The 21,965-nt window shown below is 42.9% G+C and overlaps 1 non-coding gene across 1 annotated transcript; it reads left to right on the forward strand.

Moving 5' to 3' along the window:
- Nucleotides 1-11,611: 11,611 nt before the first annotated feature.
- Nucleotides 11,612-11,686, forward strand: Trnas-cga (transfer RNA serine (anticodon CGA)). The gene has a single exon. It is a non-coding gene; the product is annotated as a tRNA-Ser (tRNA).
- Nucleotides 11,687-21,965: the final 10,279 nt, after the last annotated feature.

Consider the following 21,965-nt stretch of genomic DNA (forward strand, 5'->3'; position numbering starts at 1 on the left):
GAGCTGAAACGGAAGAGGCGTGGCGAACATATCTGTTGGAATAATTAATTTTTCCCAGCACACTCTGTAGCTGCTTCAAATTCTGCGGCGAAGGCAAGTCCTGTATGGCAAGGAGGTGCTCTGGACTCGGATGAATGCCTTGGGTAGTTATTACATGTCCCAGATATGGTAAATCACGAGCAAAAAACACACATTTGTCCTTCCGCAAGCAAAGACCATTTTGTCGCAAGACCTGAAATAATGTTCTGAGATTGGCTAAATGTTCTTCTTCAGTCTGTCCGGAGATCACAATATCGTCCAGATAGTTTGCTGCAGTAGGGACCGACGCACAAACTGTTTGCAGATATTGCTGTAACAATGCAGGGGCGGATGCACACCCGAATGGCAGTCTTTTGAATCGATACAAACCAAGATGCGTGTTAACCACCAAAACCCGCTGGGATTCTTTGTCCACTGGTATTTGCAAGTACGCATCGGCGAGGTCCAACTTCGAAAAATATTTACCCAGGCACAGTTTGTCAAAAAGATCTTCCGGGCGGGGTAAAGGAAAAGTTGCAATCACTAGTTGTGGATTCACTGTAGCTTTGAAGTCCACACAAAGTCTCAATTTTCCGGAAGGTTTTGGCAAAATTACTAAGGGTGAGGCCCAGAGAGAAGCCTGCACACGTTCAATGACACCTTGTGATTCCAAATCGTTTAATTTTCTTGCGACCTCATCACGCAATGCGTGGGGAACATTGTGCACTCTGAAAAATTTTGGTTGCGCGTTTACTTTCAGTTCCAAATGTGCTGTATAGTTCTTAGCGCAACCAAGGCCCGGTGCGGAAATGTCTCCAAATTTTTCACATAGACGAGAAACACTGGCTGAAGGCACAGTCTGGTTCACTGATAGGACCTGATTGACTACAGACAAGTTAAACAACTGAAATAAATCCAAACCAAACAAGTTCACTGCAGCAGAAGAATGAAGTACGTAAAATCACACAAGTTTTGTTTGTCCGTTGTATGTTGCAAGAAGGCTACACTGTCCTAACACAGGGATTTTCTGACCGGAATAGCTAGTTAACGTAACATTTGCGGCACGCAAGGGAGGTGTGCCCAGTTGTTTGTAAGTGTCTTTATTGATCAATGAAACGGCAGCTCCGGTATCGAGCTGGAATGGTATCACGTGGCCATGAATGTCCAAGTCTACAAAAAGTTTATTGTCCTGCTGACGACAAGAGCGACTGTCTCGTGGAACGTGAATTGACACTGGTACAGAATCACTTGCGACTTGACGGGGTTTCTGGCGACGTCGACGCACACTATTTGTGGGACGAACACAGTCACTGTTAGAAAGAGTGGCACTGGGCGGAGTGGAAGTAACTACATGAATTTCCATAGGCGAAGGTCCACGAGCCTCAGTATTCTTGGTTCGATTCCGATTCCGGCGCGAAGCAAAGGGCCTGGAATGGTTTTTAGTGTCCGAACTGAGCTTTTTCTGGCAAAAACTTTGAACATGTCCTTTTTTATTACAGAAAAAGCAAATAGCTTGGCGTGACGGGCAATTGTCACGCGAATGTCTAGTTGCACACCGCGGGCATGACTTTAGCACTGCATGTGCGTGCTTGCGCGGCAAACGTAGCGGAGAGCTTGGCGGCAGCTGCGCGGACGAGCGCGAGGGCTGTTTACTGTTCTGGGCAGCTCGCCCGGCGGGCCGATTAACGTGACACACGGCTGGCGAAGTTGCAAATGATTCCTGAGCAAAGTCAACTGTGTCCTGCCTATCAAAGATGTCCATCACTTGTTGAAGGGAGGGATTGACTAGTTTCGAAATCTGTTCCCTTATACGAACATCAGAAACGTTCTGTGCAATTGCATCATGTACCATAGTATCTGAATAAGGGAGGCCACATTCACACTCAAAAGCACAATCCCTAGTAAGATCTTGCAAAGTTGCAACCCACTGCCGATTAGTTTGACCGTCCGTACGTTTGGTATGAAAGAACGTATACCGTTTGGCAACTACATTGACTGATTCTTTGAAATATGCATCTAATGCAGACAAAATTTCGTAGTAGTACAAAGTTGCTACGTCGCGTCGCAGAAACAATTTCACTATCACACGGTACGTGTGCACCCCGACGGATGCTAACAAAAAAGGCTGCCGCTCGTCACCTTGACTTCTGTAGGCGGCGAGATGGAATCCAAATTGGCGTGACCACTCCGTCCAGCTTTCCAGTGCCGCATCAAAAGGACGAAAAGGTGGTGCAACTGCGTGTTGTGGCTGCGGTAGCGGTGAAGCGGCGGCTGCCGCATCGTTTTGCATTGCACGTTGACCCTGGACGAGCTGTCCAAGGACACCCAATAAGGCCTGCGTCTGCTGATTCTGCAAGCGATAAAATTTGGACAGTACATCTGGAGATTGTGGCGAAGCCATGACACAAGTAAATTAAGGCAAGATCAATTGGTACAAACGCGATTTAGCTCGTCGCCAACTGTAGTGACTTGGCCAGACAGCCAAGCCACTGTAAGGTAGCCAAAAGGCATGCGTTAAGCTCACACAGACTGGCGTGAGGTCTGGAACAGTTAAGGGAAATTATAGTAGCAAATAAAGTACATAGTTGATGTAATACTTAACGTTAATCCACAATTGGTGAACGTCTCTCGTTACTGTACATGCTTCACAATATTAATTATCAAATGCTATGGCGCCTTGCTAGGTCGTAGCAAATGACGTAGCTGAAGGCTATGCTAACTATCGTCTCAGCAAATGAGAGCTCATGTGGGTTCTCAATAATTATATAACAGAAAAATTGTTGTGTTTCAGATTGTAACTTGCGTAGCAAATGTGATTAGCATGAGCTTCAATTGACGATCGACACTAATATTACATATAAAGGGGATGTAACAGATGAGACTTCTGCAGCTCTGAGTGAAGCCTTATGCACTCAAAAATGCGGCATCGTGTGCATTAATTACCTTGTCGGTGTTCGTCAGGGGACGGCGGCCGGCACAGCTCCACGCATCTCGTCGTCTCGGAAGCAACTCTTTTCTAACTTCTCCTCACTACAATTTACCGAAGTTGGTTTAAGAAAAAAACTATCTGGCTGTGTTTTCATTTGACCAATCAGGGTCTCAATGTTAACCTTAAGCTCCTCCTACAAAAATTCTGTCTACCCAATGAGAAACGTTATACTTTTTGTGGTGGGGCAATGTTTTTAAAGTTTGCAATGTAACAGAAACGCGAAAAAGTCTCACGTTAAAACTTGCAGCTGGTGTGGCCCTTTCTGTGTTATCGTAAGATCTATACTGTTCTTCTGGAGGGCTCTAGCTTTTAACATGGGCTGGGGGTGGTCCTGGTGGTTAGCGGGAAACGTGGGTGTCCGTCCCTTATCGTAGGGCCTTCTAGCTTAACATGGTTCTGCTCTCGGCTTATGTTCTCGTTTCTCCCCTCGGAACTGCGTCTGTCTCACAGTGGGAAGGTATGACATGCATTTATGCATTCTTGTGTTAGTCTGTGGTATGCCATTTACTCACTCGTTACTCGTATTACTTTGGTTAATTTAATGTCACGATCAATTGGAGCTATGAGACATACTACTGGATTTACTTATCATGTCAGGGTTTTTATGGAAGGTGTTGGATTTGCCTGACACCTTCAAGCTTCTAGTTATTTTTGTTCCCTGTTTCTGTGTTTGGCCAGGCAAACACATAATTGCTTGTATCTGAACTTAATGGTTTCCATTTGGTAATTGTCGTAGGGCTATAATTCGATTGTATGTTTTAAACTGTCTGGCTTTTGTAAATCACTTTTATGATCAATGTCATTAACCATGAAGTAGAAAACATTTGTCTTGGCTGTTGTAAATCACCAGATCGCTTTCTTTAGCGATTTGGGGCCCCGCAAGCTTACGTGTTTCACCGTGGCCAATCTTGTTGCTCGTATTTTGGCGGGCTATACTTCAGAGCCAAGCTTGTGTTTCATCAGCCAACCGTTAGCGTTTTCCTTCCACTGATGATTTCCGTCTCACATGATGGTTATGTATTTACCGTTTCCGCCTCGTCTGGTAATCTGAATCTGAATCTCGATTGGCCACTGAACTTCTATACTATAAGGTGTGAGCGGGTGTAGTTGAGTTCGCCAGTTGCCTACTTATCTTTTGCCGACTGTTCACAGATATTTTGTCTATGCTACCAGCGTATAATCTGATGACTTAAGTTTTCCTAGTTTTACTTAAAAATTATATCTCTACAAAATTGTTGAGGCTTTCGTGGCCACTTGTTGACATTATATCTCTCTTCATCATCATTATAAACTTGTGTCTTGGTTCGAGCTCTCACTGGTAGCTTAGAAAAGGAGGAGTAAGATTAGAAGCATATTCGTCTTAACAAAATTGCCCAATGTGTGGTGGTTCCATATAAAGCACCTTTGATTTTATTCCCTTCTGAACTCCTCTTAAGATAAACCTTAATTATTTGCGGTATTTTAGTCAAACTCATTCTAAAGAAGTTTGTTGCCTATCTATATGAGAACTGTTTTCTTAGAATCGTTGAAGGGATCGTTATTTAACTTCTATTGATGAAGTATTATCTCTATTCTCTTAAGAAAATTTTCTGTAAATATTGCTACAATAGTAACCAGTGGCATACATGATTATTATATTTTTGGAAAGAGAATAGCAATTGGTGTAAATCTAAGTTTCCATACATGTTGCCATGAAACTTTTGGAGAGCTCAAAGCAAGTATTTGAATTAAATCTATGGCCTTTCTTTATTCCATCTCAATGAAATACTTGATAAATTGTTAATCGCCTACAAATATCGGTTTTAAAATAACTTAATTTAATTTAACAGCTTTGACGAAATACATCAAAGTCCTGTTGGCCTAACTGATAAAGTTGATTTGCTGAGAAGTGTTAATAACAACCGTGATACGAATGACGGTCAACCCTCATTTTGCCCGGTCCTTCGACTCCCAGGCAACCTTACGCCAGTTCTACATACCATATTGGTAGCAGAAGGTGGTTGTTTCTAAAAACTGAAGCAGTGAAATATGTTGAACATCGTCTGTATGTACTTGTATTGCTTCTAGCTATACACAGTCTGTTGCCTTTAGGCTTTGGGTTTCAGGAGTATTCGTCTGTTATGGAGCCTCGAGTCGTGTCTTCGCAACGACCATTTGAAATATAAGAAGAAAATTTGAAAACTGGCAAAGGATGAGAACTTCTCACAACTAACAGCATGTCTTCACGCAGCTGTGGGGCCTCCATCGCAGGTGACTGTGGAACCTATTGGCCAGGTGTGTATGGCCAGAAAACACGGCATAGCTTTCCTAACAGAGATAGGGCAGATCTTAAAGCTTCATCGATTTAATGCACCATCATGTGCTCAGATGTACTGCAAGCAGGGGCAAATTACGCACTGGTTATGTAGAGTTGCAGACCTGGCTTCGGTTGTCACAAATCCCCAGTTCAGACGAGAGGCTGATCTACTACTTAATAGAGTGATAAATTGGCAAATTGGTTTGAGTGTCTTAGAGTGGGAGAGTCATCAGGAGTTTAGTCAATTGCAAAAACCGATGCTTGCCAAAAACGAAACCGCTTCCCAGAGACTCAGAAGTGGAGATATAGACAACCCACAGTCCAGTTTTGCTTAATATCCTAATCCCTTCCTGAATATATTTTGTACAATAGAATGCCTCCTATTGATACTTAACGGATTTGATTAAATTTTATTGGTTTACTGTTACCTTAGAAGAACAAGTTAATGTGTACTAAAATGTGAGAAACTGTATTCCAGTTGATGTGTCCTATGTGACATGGATCCTTGGTCAAAATGGTCAGTGAGGTTTTAGCAAGGAAGGTATATTTAAGGGAACTGAGCACGAAGATGTAAAGAAAGTGCACATCTGCCATGTTTAAGAGCGATTTCGTCAATCAATTTTCTTGTGTCCAAGATTACGAGGACCTAGTTGAGTATATTCGTGAAGTATGGATGGCAGCCTTGGTCTCTGATCCAGAGCTAAGCACGACATTGCTGTCATGATTTTTCAAAGGATTAAACCTGAGGATCGTTCCACGGTCTTGCTTGTTGAAAGGCCGGATAACTAGTCACTCTTTTAGAGAGGGTTTAACAAGCGATTCAAAGTAAAGGCTGTGAGAAGACGTTTTCTCATTCTTATGCCAAATTCAACTCAGGCTCCTTTTCCACTAGATGAGGTTCTCCCAAGGTAGGTGTTATCGCTGTGGTCGGCGGGGGGAGTTTTTTTTGGCAGTGTGAGGTCAACTGAAAAGGTGTTTCGACAGCCGACGCCGTAGGCTAGGGCGGCATGACATCTTTTTTACGTTGCTGAGTGCATGTAGTAAAGTAAAAGGGATGGCCGACATTGCTCTGCCATTTGTGTCTATGTACATCAGTCATGAACGGCTCTGTTCACTATTATATGCTGGCAATAGTCTTTGCTTAGTGAGTCGTAGGTGGTACTCCCGATACCAGATCATTTGTCAGTTTCCTATTTTAAAGCCCATGGGTAGAAATTGAAGAACTGTAAAAGATCAACCTCTATCTATTATAGGTTCCATGCATATTTCTTATCACTTAGGTGAATTTTCTTGGCCCAGGCTGCTGTTGGTGACAAGAGGCTTAAGGGATTTTATAAGTAAACGGAATCAATTTTGGATTATAACCTTTATCAATTCTATTTGGGGCCTGTGTAACACTGACGGTAGTGGGGCAGAATTCGTCACTGCAGACTTACATCCAGACTAACTTCCTTATTTGGCTAAGGCTCTCCTCCAGAAGTTGCGTGGTGGCTGGAAGTGTTCAGACATAGTTTGGGAGTGACTAAGAGTAATAACTAACAGATTTTACTTTCCAACCACCTTCCAGTCAGGCAATCGATCTGCCGGCTACCTCCATCTACACTACTGGCCTTTAAAACTGCTACACCACGAAGATGTCGTGCTACAGACACGAAATTTAACCGACAGGAAGACGATGCTGTGATATGCAAATGATTAGCTTTTCAGAGCATTCACACAAGATTGGCGCCGGTGGCGACACCTACCACTTGCTGACATAAGGAAAGTTTCCAATCGATTTCTCATACACAAACAGCAGTTGACCGGCGTTGCCTGGTGAAACGTTGTTGTGACTTCTCGTGTAAGGAGGAGAAATGCGTACCACCACGTTTCCGACTTTGATAAAGGTCGGATTGTAGCCTATGGCGATTGCGGTTTATCGTATCGCGACATTGCTGCTCGCGTTGGTTGAGATCCAATGACTGTTAGCAGAATATGGAATCGGTGGGTTCAGGAGGGTAATACGGAACGCCTTGCTGGATCCCAACGGCCCCGTATCACCAGCAGTCGAGATGACAGGCATCTTATTCGCATGGCTATAACAGATCGTGCATCCACGTCTCGATCCCTGAGTCAACAGATGGGGATGTTTGGATGACAACAACCATCTGCACCAACAGTTCGTCAACGTTTGCATCAGCGCGGACTATCAGCTCGGAGACCATGGCTGCGGTTACCCTCGACGCTGCATCAAAGACAGGAGCGTCTGCGATGGTGTACTCGACGACGAACCTGGGTGCACGATTGGCAAAACGTCATTTTTTCGGATGAATCCAGGTTCTGTTTCCAGGTTCAAGGTGATTGCATCCGTGTTTGGTGACAACGCGGTGAACGCACATTGGAAGCATGTATTTGTCATCGCCATACTGGCTTATCACCCGGCGTGATGGTATGGGGTGCCATTGGTTACACGTCTCAGTCACCTCTTGTTGGCATTGACGGCACTTTGAACAGTGGACGTTACATTTCAGCTGTGTTACGACCCGTGGCTCTACCCTTCATTCGATCCCTGCGAAAGCCTACATTTCAGCAGGATAATGCACGACTGCATGTTGCAGGTCCTGTACTGGCCTTTCTGGATACAGAAAATGTTCGACTGCCGCCCTGGCCAGCACATTCTCCAGATCTCTCACCAACTGAAAACGTCTGGTCAATGGTGGCCGAGCAACTGGCTCGTCAGAATACGCTAGTCACTACTCTTGATGAACTGTGGTATCGTGTTGAAGCTGCATGGGCAGCTGTACCTGTACACGCCATCCAAGCTCTGTTTGACTCAATGCCCAGCCGTATGAAGGCCGTTATTACGGCCAGTGGTGGTTGTTCTGAGTACTGGTTTCTCAGGATCTATGCACCCAAATCGCCTGAAAATGTAATCACATGTCAGTTCTGCATTTCTTCTTTGTGTAGTAATTTTAATGGCCAGTGGTGTAGGATGAAGGTACTATGTGATCTATAAAATGTTTTCTGAGGGATTATGAGGCCGTCCAACTCGCCTTATACATTGCCGATATTTATGGTGGTTAAGAACAATGGGTGACAAGGGGGCGGGGGTTCAGATACGTCGTGGATTATCGAATTTGTAATCAGAAAGTAATTTTCTGGTAACTATTATTTTTCCGTTTGCTATTTTAACCAGGATTATTACCAGATTCCCCTTGCCAAAGAATCCCAGGCAGCCACTGGATTTTGCACAGGCTGGAACTTAAATGAATTCAACAGGGTGCCTTTTGGATTTTCTACTGAGAGGCAGTTCTTTCCAGGTGACTCGATTCCGTCCTCGGAGATCTAACCTCCAGTGCGTGCATAACTACTTGGACGATGTTGTCATTTGCAGTGCCACCTTCTCCGAGCCTTTGGATCACTTGCAACTGGTTTTGGAGCATCTGAGGTAAACGGGGCTAAATGTTAAACCCTCTGAAGTTACCTCAATTCATCGTGAAGTAACATTTCTAGGTAATCTAGTCTCGCCCGGGGGGGTCAGGATTGATCAGTAGAGGACCCGAGTTATTTGCAATTTTCGCCCTCCTAAGATTTAGGAAGGGATATCCCATTTCATTGGAACGACTAACTTACGTCGATCTTCTCCCACTGACCCAAGGTGGGCAGCGCTATATCATGTAGTGGTTGACGGTTTTACTCTGCTCATCTGCTTACTCGCCAGTAATGGTGTACTGCCGCAATGAGCATTATGCATCTGAATAAGATTTTCGGTCCTGGGAAGGCCGTTGTCAGCGTTAGTGCGCCTTTTTTCGCTTCGTAACATAACTACTCCTCTAGGTGCCTGTCTCCAGCTGAGAATAAATACTCTGCTTATGAGGTGCAATTCGTATGAGAATGCTATGAGAAGACAAGGCAATCTGGATGCACTTTTAATAACTTTACTACTCTCTTGACTACTGTTATACTTTTCATCAACCTTACGCGTTTCGACTTTCATTCGTTTTCAAATACTTAGCAATGTCTTTATGAAAAAGTTTAGTCGACACATAAGTAAAGTTATTACAAACATACTCCGCTGATGAGTTAAAGGTCCTGGTTGTCCTCTTCGCTTTAGAAAATTTTGAATACCATCGTAAACACCAAGAATTCTAACTGGATACGGATAACCGGGCCCTTCGTTGTTTTCTGTCTCGCCTCTCTAAAAGTGGGTGTATTCTTGGTGGGCTGTCGGAATTTCCACCTACCGCTTCAACGTACGCCTCATTTGGCAGTGCGATAATGTTATAGCGGACGCCTAGCGAAGAATATTCGAAGAGTACGAGGTTTTTCTCCACAAGATGCCGAGTGGTAGAAGATCTTGTTAATTCAGTGCTTACTGAGAATCCGGTATTGTTTGCTGACTTTGCGCAACAATAAGAGCAGGAAACCGAGTTGGGCGCCATTAGGGAGCAATTGAGAGCCAGTCAGAAAGTTCCCACGCACGAATTGTGGAAGGACATTCTGTGCCGTCGTGGGCGCAGTGAAGAGCTGAAAATCCGTCTGCCTACCATCCTTTTTCAGGCTTTTTCAAAATGATAATAATTCGAATGTGAGGGGTCATTCTCAAGATCCACGAGTCCGAAACATGGCCCATCCTGTATCGCGCTGTTAGAAAAATGGTTGGTCAGCGTCGGGAATACAATATGGCTAAGCCGAATTGTGATGGGCGTAGGGGGCTGCTTCAATCCACTGGAGTGTCTTTTTATCGATTACGTCGATCTTCTCCCACGGACCCAAGGTGGCAGCGCTACATGTTGTAGTGGTTCACGGTTTTACTCGGCTCATCTGGTTACTCTCCAGTAATTGTGTTACTGCCGGAAAGAGCATTAGGCATCTGAGTAAGATTTGCGGTCCTGGAAAGGTCATTGTCAGCGATACTGCGCCTTGTTTCGCTTCGAGAGAGTTTCGGAACTTGTGTTTCCGATCAGGGGTTCAACACATCACCACGACACCTTATTACCCCAACCTTCATTGGGGGAAGGGGTTAATCGTAACTTAAAGACCTATCTGATATATTTCCGCTCTGTGGCTCAAAACTAAATGCGATCTTTCTTTACCACGGTTGGGATTAGTAAAATCTGGATTTATCAGGGGTAGTGAAATGATATGGGAGGACTGGGAACTTTTAACTAAATTCATTTTCCCTTCTGACAACAAACATTTTTTTAAGTTACAACAGATCCCCTTTAAGAAAAACAGGCAGGAAAATTCCAAGTTAGCTGGCCATTTTCAGGTTACATACTTGATAGCGTTCAAAATGATGAAAAACACAGTCACTGAATTACAATAATAATGGCCTCAATAAAGATGCAAGAAAGTGAAACTTTACCACTGTTGACCATTACAAATTTAAAATTTAAGAAATGTAAATAAACGACCCATTGAAAGCAACTAAAACAGAGTTTTAGATAAATTTCTTCAAGGAGGCTCAGATCCAAAACATTAGACAAACTCCCAAAAGAAGACGTAACAATTCACCTTTACGGCTCACCTGAAAATTTTGTACCAAATAACTTACTAAAACATTTGCAACAACGTTACAATATGTATGAACAGAACAATAACATTAAAGGGACAATTCATTATGCGAAGCCTCTTTGACAACAGCAAAATTTTGTTTACAGTGCAAGACAGATAATATAAGGTACTCAACTCGAGCACAGACAGGCAGGAAGTGCGGTTGCTGTTAACAAAAACCGAACATAAATGTCTCAGTGAATTACAAGAGAAGGTTATTGTTTAACCACGATTGCACTGACAGATGCTTTCCAGTAAGGTTACACACCACCCATGTGTGCAGTGTTAGATTCGGTGAACGACGTCTCCCCACTGGATTAAACCTGTTATAAGCGTTATAATTCGTTAGCCCATAAGTTTTTAAGTTTTCGGTTAGCTGCGGGTGCGACTGTTTTGTCACGTCTGTAGGATTCAGTCCTGGGGGATTTTAAGGTCAAGTTATTTTATAATTACCTTGATGATGTTGTCAAATACAGTGACCTGTTTTGAGAAGCAATTTGATTATCTCCGTCAGGTGCTTGGGCGTCCGAGGGAAGTCGGTTTGTCTGCAAAACACTCGAGGCCATATTGTGTCTCGTAAAGGTGTAGTCATCGACCACAGTCTATTCATTCATTTCCAGTTCCCAGACAAGAAAACCATTGAAACTTCCCGGCAGATTAAAACTTTGTGCCGGACCGAGACTCGAACTGGGACCTTTGCCTTTCACGGGCAAGTGCTCTACCAAGTGAGCTACCCAAGCACGACTCACGCCCCGTCCTCACAGCTTTATTTCTGCTTGGGTAGCTCAGTTGGTAGAGCATTTGCCCGCGAAAGGCAAAGGTCCCGAGTTCGAGTCTCGGTCCGGCAAACAGTTGTAATCTACCAGGAAGTTTCATATCAGCTCACACTCCGCTGCAGAGTGAAAATCTCATTCAAGAAAACCATTGTTCGTTTTATTGGAATGGGGAATTTTTACGCAAATTTTTTCCGAATGTTTCTCTTCTCAACCATATACGTAGGAAAGGGTGAAAATGATGTGGGGTAAATCACAGTAAGCCGCTTTTGATGATCTGAAGCTCCGGCTCCGGTGTTGGGAATCCATTGTTTTAATGCTCCATTTATTTTTCAAACCGATACTTCCAGTGTTGATGTGGCTGTGGTCCTGTTACAAGAACAGGATGGGGAGAGGAGGACCGTCGCATATGCCACAAGGGCGTTGTCACCAGCTGAGAGTAAGTGCATGGTTCACTGATTAGTAGCATTGACCGTGATGTTCGCCTTAGAAAAATAAGTTTTATCTAGAACGGCTCGACCTCGCAAGAGGGGGCACATAACACGGCGGAGAGTAAGGATGTTCGAGGTTCAATTTTATGTCTGTCATACAAGATGGGGACAGAATCAGACAGCTGACGCATTGGGTCTAAATTTCAGGTTGATGATGTAGGTGAAGAGCCGGAGGCCGACACGCAACTGGTGTGTCACATAGGTGTTTTGACAGAGATTCCTCCTTGTCCGTCAACTCGACTGCAGCCCATGTTTGATAAACTGAACGCCGGCGAAGTAGTTCCAGAAAACTCCTTGGAGAAGCGTTTCCTCTGTTTCCACCATAACAGGAGTCAGGGGGCCAAGCTATGCATCCTGCAGCGCTTAATTCCTGGCGTCTTTAAATATTTTCATCAGTCCTTACAGGGAGGTCACCTCGAGTACTATAAGACGCAAATGAAGATCAAAGATATGTAAGCATGGCGTTGCCTGGGATACGACGTTCGCAAGCTGGTCGAAGAGTGTGATCGGTGAAAAGCAGCTAAGCCCGATACGGGTCACATGAAATAGTTTCTCCAATCGACTCGCGAATCCCACCAATTGACCGACTTTTCCTTATCTATGTTGATTCGCTACGTTTGTCTGGTTAATTCATAGCAGTGACGTTATGTCTGCCATAAGTATTCAGAACATTGAGAAGATATTCGCAGTTTTGCACTCCAACAATCATGGTGAGCCAGTATTTAAGTCCAAAGAGTTGGCGGGATGATGCATGTTACTACGACACCTTATTACACGCAATCATCTTTCGTGGAAAGGATGAACCAGAGCCTGAATTCCGTCCTCGTCGCTTACCATTTATCGCCACAGAATTGTGATTCGTCGCTGAATTGACTGTTCCTGGCCTTTAGTATCGCCCACCATGAATTTCATAATACTACTCTCCCCCAAATTAGTGTTCTCCTTCTCATTGAACTCTCCATTGGCCGATTTATGGTCGCTGAACGATTTGCTGCCGGAGCACGAAGATGCGAAGGAGACAAAGAGAAAATGGGAGGCATCTAGGAACTATATCAAGCTGGTTCATCATCGAGAGATAGCACGATATAACAAGGGAAGGCAGGCAGCATCCTTTAAGATAGGCAGTGAAGTGTTCTTATAAAAACTTTCGTGCGCAAGGTCACGGAAGTGAAGACCTCATGGAAGAACTGTTACTACATTTTGTAGCACCTTATGTTTGAGTTAAGTAGCTTCCGCCGTGGAACTTCCTGATGAGGGATAGCAAGACAGGGCGAAGAACTCGCACACCGGAACCAGTTGAAGGTTCATCAGGTACACCGTGAAACCAGGGCCTTAGGCAAAGGAGATTCTAGGCACTCACCCCTGATCCGCTTTAAGGGGAGGGGAGATTGGGCCAGAACTTTTCTCTGGAGCGGTTAGTGTGACAGCTCTTTCTTGTTCCTGTGCTTCGCCGCAATGTGATTGGCCACGATCGCCTGTTTAGGTGAACTGGGAACGATTCGAAGGGGCGTCGGCGTAGCAGCGAGACGCGCTGAAAGTTACGCTCGTTTCCGAAAGAGGACGGTAACCCTGTCATTCGTCATCGTAGCAGTACTGGTCATGCCGTAGTCTGTGGTAGGCCGCACGAATCCGGAGATTGTTTTGGCCGAGTACGAAAACAAGACTTGTGAGTGGACGAAGTGGTGTGAGACGTCACGCTAATAGCGTAACTGAAGGTCAGTGTAGCCGCTTAAAGACCTGAATATAAACGTCTGCATCCGTCCAAAGTCTTCTGTCTGCCGTTGCTAAGTTAACTTTGCTAAATCTGGTGGGTAAGCTGTTTTGTCATCCAGAATCTTTCTTCTACGATCAACTGTTGGCTCGCTCTTTGCGACTCTCGTGTTGAGCTGTGCACCTCAGATGTGCTGTCTCGTTTACTTGTGGGAGTGCTTCGCCCTGTAGGTTCCGCTTTTCTGTTAAGTAATTTTCAGCTTACGAAAGCTGTGCGAATTGTTCAAACTCTAGAGATTGTGTCACGAAAATTCTGCTGTAGTGATATCTGTTTATTTAAACTCCAATTCCTGGCAAGCTCTTTCATCGAGATTTTGGTGAAGTTTGTTATGTTGTTTGAAGTATGTTGTATTGAAAAGCAGCAAGCGTAACGTTAATTGTGAGTCGATCAAATTACTGGTAACAGCTGCTGTTGCAGAACTTAATTGTATAGTGATTACTTCTGCTCAACTGGGTCTACGCGAGCAGCTCAAATTATGCAAATAGTTGTAATTTTAAAGCTGTAATTTTATAGTAACCCTTTAATTAGCTGTGCTTTTACTGCTGTGAGAACTGGTAGAGTATTTTATTAATCATTTGATGGTTAAAGTTTCAGTGAAAATATCTTACGTACTCTAATGTATTGTAATTTGTTCTAAGATCTTCGGCGTTACTGACGTTTTGTAAAGCTGTACATTAATATCTGATTCAACATCTTGCTTGAAAAAGGTTAGCTGATTTCACAGTTGGGATTAAATGGTGCATGTTCTGATAATTTGGTGTGTTCTAGAACGGACCAGTTGTTTTCTAAGCCAGCTGGAGTGCTCCCCACGCGTTGCAGCTTGACCAGTAAAATTACCTGGGTCTACGACCGTGGAAGGCTGCTAAGTTTGAGTAAAACTGTAACTGATTCATAGACTGTACCCTGAGAATTTTTTTCTGGTTTTAGAGTGTAGCTAGCCAATAACGTTTTTGGTGGTGTAGACTACTTCGGAGCGGCAATGATTGTTAGTCCTCTGTCAGATAATACTGTCTAAGGTATTTGCATTGAACATGTAGAATATCTGTAAAATCTTTCCTTAATGCTTTTTTAAAGGAAGTCCCAAGAATTAAAAGAATTTCTTTTATTGAAGGAAGTCACTGTCATTTGTCTCGAATTAAAATACATATACTGTTAAACGTTATGCTTGTTGCTTTGCAATAGTTTTCTGAATTTTTTAGCTATGTATTATTCGAACAAGTTGTAATATCATTGTGTCTCTGTGCTGTTACGCGTGTTGGTTGTTTCAATGCGTGGTAAATAACGTCTGTTGTTGGGAATCCTCTGTGGAGTTCGTCCTTTCACTCCCATCAGCCTTGAGACCTGCAAGCAACATACCAGAATTTTGTCTTACTATGACAAGGTAGTGTTTGCTCAATTGGTTACGTTATTTCCCTGATAAGTGTTAATAAAAATCTTCATACGAATGATCAACCCTTATTTCGCCCAGTCTTTGCAATTTCAGGCAACCTTACACCAGTAGTGCGCATCAATAGTTAAGGCATTTTGACAGGTGGCCCACATTGTGGGTATTTTGAAGTACTGTAATTGGTTTTTATTCATTTTTGTTCCATTTTTACTCTTTCTTTCTTACTTTCGCTTGCGCCTTTGTCCCACAGTTTGCGCAGGGTCAGCGTGGTTACAATCGGATTTGGCAATGTTAATTTGAAGAGGTGGCCTGATGCCCTTCCTGCTGCCACCCTGTACCCCCGGTATGGAATCAGTGTACCCCAGCTCTCTGCGTCCAGTGAAAATCATGAATTGGTGCAAACGAGTTTCAAATGTCTCGAGTCGTGTAAATGAGGCAGGACGTGGGGACCAGCCCGGTATTCACCTAGTGGGATGTGAAAAACCACCTAAAACCACATTCAGGCCGCCCAGCACACCGGCCTCCGTCGGTATTCCGCCAGGCGGATTCGATCTGGGGCTGGCGCACCTACCTGAATCCAGGCAGCAGCGCATTAGTGCTCTTGGTTAACCTAAAGGGTTTTGTTCCATTTTTACTTGTGCAAAATGAGCCTGTGTCTCATTGCTACTTTTACCCTGACTTCGTGTACTGGACCCCTATTTTATGTTGGCTTTAACATACACACTGCTGTGGCGCTACAGATATTCTGTGGTTGCCATAGATTATGGAGCGACCCTCATATTTCACTGATACTAAGTATTACTGTTGAGGCTACCAGGAAAAAGTGACGTCCTTTGTACACATCGTGGAAAAAAACATGGAAATACCAGAAATGCAACCCGCTAACAAGCATAATGTGGTGTGTGACAGCAATTGACATTCAAAACAGCTTTCGATCATGTCGGAATGCATAAATACTCATCTTGTTTGGTATTACAGGGAATCTTATACCAATGTGCCAGCAAAACAGTGGCAGGTTCAGGTAAAGATAATAGAGGTGCATCGTGATAATGCACTTCTCTCTTCAAAGTAGCCCAGAGGGACATAATGATTCTGCGGTCTGCTGATTAGGGCAGAAGGGGAGATGGGACAAGTCATCCTCGTGCACGCAACACCAGTCCTAGAGATGCGAGCTGTGTAAACGGCCCCGGTCTTTTTTTAAAACAGCGTATACATTTTAGAACAAATATGTTACCATGGAATATATCTGATCAGCCAAAATGGTCACATAATCATTTCCAGAAATGCGACCTAGCAGAGTAACCATTTGTCATACAGCTGGAAATGGCAACGACCCTCTAGTTATAAGTGAAACCTGTGATGAAAATTAGTTTTGTGTTGTAATTTGTACTTTATTAAGTCTATGTAACTTCGTACCACACCTGTAGGTTAATGTACACCCTGAATTGTCATAAAAACTGTAGGATAATATATCCATTGTTCAGAGGACAGTATGGTGTGACGGGCCCTAATGGATACTAGTAGCGTAGTTGCTCTTCCAGTGTTCCGTACGAGCAAACCACTTCCCCCTTAGGTGTGGCTCCTCGTACTTTAGGTACTTAGGCTATGCATGGTGCTCTTGAAGAAAAATACCTTCATATAGTAGTAGGGTCGACTAGCACACGTCTGCTTTCTTGCTGAGCTGCTAGTTCGCTGCAAATAAGATCCTGTAGTTGAGGGCCTACATTCAAGTAACCTATGCATTGGCTAGAATAGCGAGTTAACAAAAGTACACAGAAATGCAATATAAAAGTTAACTGAATAAAGTAATAACAAGGTTCTATTCTAACATCTATAACTGAGGTGGATGACAAGTAATTATGCTGAATAATAGTTATTCAAGGAAAGTTATCACAATGAATAGGAAGCGGTTCTACTGCAGTCATTAAAATAGAAACGGAAAATACTGTTATAAAATGCAGTAATGTTACAGTAAGAGCGTTAGGACAGTGGTAGAAAACTCACCAACTTCTGTAGTCATGACATATAGGGAAAAACTATGTACATTTCGTAATCACAGTACACGAAATATTCACCAGCTCAAAACAGCAGGCTTCAACGGGACGAATTACAAATTAACACTTGCAAGATGGCGAGTAGAAACTCATATTATGTCTATCCTTAGTTCTGTAATACAAGTAGAAAATGTTAGATTCCTACTATGGGACACATTCGGACCTCTCAAAATATCAGGTCCCTTGAGAAATTAAAGCATGGTAGCTGCCGTTCACCACCCAGAATCTGTCACCCACTCCACAAAAGCCACACAAAACCACAGGCAGGTCTACCATCTACCAGAACGAACATGCAAGTGCACAAAACTGCTCCCTTGAGCTCTTCATTCGAAAAGTCTCAGTCTCCATTTGACTCCCAGTAGGTTTCACTAGTGACTGTTGTTTCATTGGTTGAAGGCTGTCCCCACCAAAAATACATCGGTCTTAAGTTCTAGAGACCATGACTCAACTAGACCACTTCCTGCGCTAACTAATATATTACAACAATATTTAAATAAAAATGAATATTAATATTTGGTCACATTCTGATCATTCACAATAACTACAAATAAAGATTCAATCATAAATAAGAAGGTAGTATTCGTGCCCAAGTGCTCCCACATGAAATGACAATGAATTGTCGATAAATATTGTTTAAACACTTATTCATGCCTTCTTGACACAAGCATCTTTTGGCGCTTTTTTCAGCAGTGGTGTCAGCTAACACGTCATTGACCTCTCCTTAAATACCATAATTTATTAATAGCACTTACAACTATCATTTAAATCAAGTTGGCAATACAGTAAACAGTTCATTAAATAATAACACAACTATGACATTTTTTGAGGCATGCTCATGCTGTAATTGGGGAAAATGTAATAGTCTGACAAACATATCTGTCTTAAAAATATGTAAAAGATGTCGTAATTCAATAAATAAAACATTTACACGTGAGTACTTTCAGGGATAATAGCTACCACGCTATGTTGAAATCGCAGGGATGATAGCCATCGTGCAGTGTTGAGGTAGCATGAAGCGTTTAAAAGACGTGAATTCAAAAATTCATTGTGAGAATACTTAATGAGTGCAAAATATTAACTTCTATAGTTTTAAAGGCATTGAGAATGTTGATGTGTCATTGAATGCATCTCATTTTTCTGACATCGTAAATGTATCTGGACTTGCTTTAATACGTGATTTTTAATTATTATGCATTCTCAAAGAGCTATAAGAAGCCATCCTTTAGCACGTCTGACACTCCGCCGTTTTTGATGCATCTCATGCACAAAGGCCGTACAAGCAAAGCTGCCTAATTTCCCAGCTTTGGTATTTATCCATTGTCGCCGATGCTGTTCGTCTTTGTACCTGCACCTGCCTGTAACGTTCGCCTAGCCATACCTGCAGCAGCACGTCCTGAACACTGAGCCCCAAAGCGTTCGTCTGTACTACACTTTCTCCTGCGCTCATTGCACCTCCAGGGGTCAAGTCGCTCGCCTACACTGCATAACATTGCAATAAGCAGGTTAGTAAAGAAAGCAAATTTAAATGCTCATGCGTGGTCGATACACGTTGGAGGTCAATTCTTTTATCAATCACACTAGATATTACCTTGACTACTGCAGCTGACACAAACCAAGTCATACTTATTGAAAAAAGCAAACTCTCCTAGAATTATCATATAACATGGTAAAATCCTGTATCATCCGAAAGCACAATGTTAACACAAGTGGTAACGCATGTGGTATGTCCCTTTTTAATTAATATGGCAATGAATCTCTACCTAGAGGGTGATCTAATGCGGCATGGACTATGGTCATATTGTTTTAGAAGAGAATTAGATTCTGCGTGCGCTCTTCTAACTAACTTCAAATTTTAACTACATATAACAAGGTGCTGTTGTTGTTGTTGTTTTTGTGGCCTTCAGTCCTGAGACTGCTTTGATGCAGCTCTCCATGCTACTCTATCCCATGCAAGCTTCATCATCTCCCAGTACTTACTGAAAACTACATCCTTCTGAATCCACTTAGTGTATTCATCTCTTGGTCTCCCACTACGATTTTTAACCAACACGCTGTCCTCCAATGCTAAATCTGTGATCCCTTGATGCCTAAGAACATGTCCTACTAACTGGTCCTTTCTTCTCGTCAACTTGTGCCACCAACTCCTCTTCTCCCCAATTCTATTCAATACCTGCTCATTAGTTATGTGATCTACCCATCGAATCTTCAGCATTCTTCTGTAGCACCACATTTCGAAAACTTCTATTCCATTCTTGTCCAAACTATTTATCGTCCATGTTTCACTTCCATACATGGCTCCACTCCATACAAATACTTTCAGAAACGACTTCCTGGCACTTAAATCTATACTCGATGTTAACAAATTTCTCTTCTTCAGAAACGCTTTCCTTGCCATTGCCAGTCTACATTTTATATCCTCTCTACTTCGACCATCATCAGTTATTTAGCTCCCCAAAAAGCAAAACTCCTTTACTACTCGACTACATTCTATTATCCTCGTTTTGATTTTATTGATGTTCATCTTATATCCTCCTTTCAAGACACCATCCATTCCGTTCAACTGCTCTTCCAAGTCCTTTGCTGTCTCTGACTGAATTACAAAGTCATCGGCAGACCTCAAAGTTTTTATTTCTTCTCCATGGATTTTAATTCCTACTCCGAATTTTTCTTTTGTTTACTTTACTCCTTGCTCATTATACATATTGAATAACATCGGGGATAGGCTACCAACCTGTCTTACTCCCTTTCCAACCGCTGCATGTCTTTCATGCCCCTCGATTCTTATAACTGCCATCTGGTTCTTGTACAAATCGGAAATAGCCTTTCGCTCCCTGTATTTGACCCCTGCCACCTTCAGAATATGAAAGAGTGTATTCCATTCAATCTTGTGAAAATCTTTCTCTAAGTCTACAAATGCTAGACACTTAGGTTTGCCTTTCTTTAAATTATCTTCTAAGGCAAGTCGTAGGGTCAGTATTGCGGCAAGTGTTCCAACATTTCTACGGAATCCGAACTGATCTTCCCAAAGGTCGGTCTCTACAAGTTTTTCCATTCGTCTGGAAAAAATTCGTGTAAGTATTTTGCAGGCGTGACTTATTTAACTGATAGTTCGGTAAATTTCACACCTGTCAACACCAGATTTCTTTGGGATGGGAATTATTATATATCCTTTTTGATGTCTGAGGGTATTCCGCCTGTTTCATACGTCTTGCTCAACAGATGATAGAGTTTTGTCAGGACTGGCTCCCAAGGCCGTCAGTAGCTCTAATGGAATGTTGTCTACTACCGGGTTCTTGTTTCGACTGAGGTGTTTCAGTGCTCTGTCAAACTCTTCATGCAGTGTCGTATCTCCCATTTCATCCTCAACTACATCCTGTTCCATTTCCATAATATTGTCCTCAAGTACATCGCCCTTGTATAGACCCTCCATATAGTCCTTCCACCTTTCTTCTTTCCCTTCTTTGCTTAGAACTGGGTTTCCGTCTGAGCTCATGATATTCATACAAGTGGCTCTCTTTCCTCCAAAGGTGAAGGTCTTCGATTCTTTATGTTTTTGAGAGTGCTTGTGACGTCCACACAGGCAGGCAACCTAAACTGTTGTCGTCATGAAAAGTCACCTCAGGGTGTAAGATCTCCAGAGGGTCGGAGATATCACACATTTACGGCTCGCCCCCAGATCTGCAGCCAGTCAGAGGACCAGGGAAGGAATTTTCCCATTAAAAGGCCGGGATTTCCTGTATTCTGATTAGTGCCTTCATGAGATGGCAATCTTACGCGTTCCTTAAGAAACACGGTATGCAGAAAAATAAGAGCCTAGCTTCCTGAGCTGTTTTCACTTTCAGAGGACTTCGAACGCGAGGCTAGTTGCTGATCGCAAAAAGGCAGAATTGTTAAAAATGCTTATAAAGTCCCGAAGACGAAGCAAAATCTGTAGCTATTTTGTTAAATGAGGTCGAATCGGAAAGTCATTGGCGTTTTAATACGATGCCCATACTTGCTGGGGTTTTTGTTCAAGAAGGAACTACGCCATTGGCTGGATGAGTCTTCATATTCAGCGATTGCTGGAAATGTCCTGCTTAGACGGAAGAAATGAGCAGTCTCTAGGATTCAGTGATAATATAGAGTGGGCAAGGGTCTGAGACACGGTTCGAAGATTTCATCCATAGGTGTGGAAAGTCAGATCTGGATTCCATATTAGCAGTTCATCGGTGTCCACAGATTGACTGGGGGGAACTTGACCCTGTATCGCAGAGATATGGGGATGATAGCATCTTTCAGAGCATCTCATGCTGAATATTTACTATGAGCTTTGATAACAGTAAAGGTATCATTTCACAACCCTTGGTCCGCATTTGCTCGTTTCGTTGTGGTTATCTGTCACAAGTACAGCACTACTTTAGTGGAGGCATGTTATTCTCAATCTAACTGCCAGGCCAACAGTAGCTGTATTTGCTGAAATAAAAAATAATGAGAAGTTTTAGAACGTCTGTTGCATCTAAAAGGGCGTCTGCTTTTACAATCAAGTAACGCTGAAAACCCGCAGTTTTACTTGATATAATTCACCTAGGGCACATTTTGATATATCTGTTGGATTTCTTTCATAGACAGATAAGTTTAATGGGCGTCTTGGATTGAATAAACTAATGTGTTC

This window comes from Schistocerca nitens, chromosome 4, assembly GCF_023898315.1.
Source record: "Schistocerca nitens isolate TAMUIC-IGC-003100 chromosome 4, iqSchNite1.1, whole genome shotgun sequence".
Lineage (NCBI taxonomy): Eukaryota > Metazoa > Arthropoda > Insecta > Orthoptera > Acrididae > Schistocerca > Schistocerca nitens.